Here is a 920-nt window from a genome sequence, read left to right on the forward strand (position 1 = left end):
ACTCAACTGAAATATCTCTTGCAAATACAATTAGTGATTCCTTTTTTTGCCTTTTATTTTTCCTAAATTGAGATATAATTTATTTGAGTGAAAAAGCAGAGACATCTAAATATTTTTTAAAAATGTGCACAATATATAAATCACAGATCTATATAGATATAGTAAACGTGCATAATTCCAGAACATTCACTATACCACCTTACAGATGCAATGAAATAAATCAGAATGGTTATTCTCTCTGGGGGGATAAACAATGAATTTTAATTTCACTATAGATTACTTTTTCCTGTTATAGAACTTAAAATAAATGGGATCATACAGTGTGTACTCTTTTGTATCTGGTTTCTTTCATTTAAAAATATTTTGGAATTAAAGTGGCAGCAGAAGTTCATTCTGTTTTACTATTAGGTTCTTTTTATCAAATGAGCATACCTCAAAATCCATTCCCTTGTTTTTCTATATTTGGATTGTTTCCAGTTTGGGCCCATTATGAGTAAAGTTGTTTTGAGCATTCTTGCACATTTATTTGTGAACATGTTTTCATTTCTCTTGGTTAAATGCCTAGAAGCAGGATTGCTAATTCATAGGGTAAATCTATGTTTAATTTTATGAGAAACCTCCAATTTTCCAAGTACATGTACATTTTACATTCCTACCAACAATGAATAAAAGCCTACTTACTCCATATACTTACCAACATTAGGCATTTTCAGTCTTTGTAATTTTGACTCTTCTAGCATGTAGGTATAATATCTCCATGTGATTTTAATTGGCATTTTCCTAATGACTAAGGATGTTGAGCCCTTTTTTCTTGATTTTATTGTTCAATTGTGAAGTGTTTATACAAGTATTTTCCCATTTTTATTGAGTTGACTTCTTCTTCTTCTTCTTCTTCTTCTTCTTCTTCTTCTTCTTCTTCT

This window comes from Herpailurus yagouaroundi, unplaced genomic scaffold, assembly GCF_014898765.1.
Source record: "Herpailurus yagouaroundi ecotype Mexico unplaced genomic scaffold, PumYag 29, whole genome shotgun sequence".
Classification (NCBI taxonomy): Eukaryota; Metazoa; Chordata; class Mammalia; order Carnivora; family Felidae; genus Herpailurus; species Herpailurus yagouaroundi.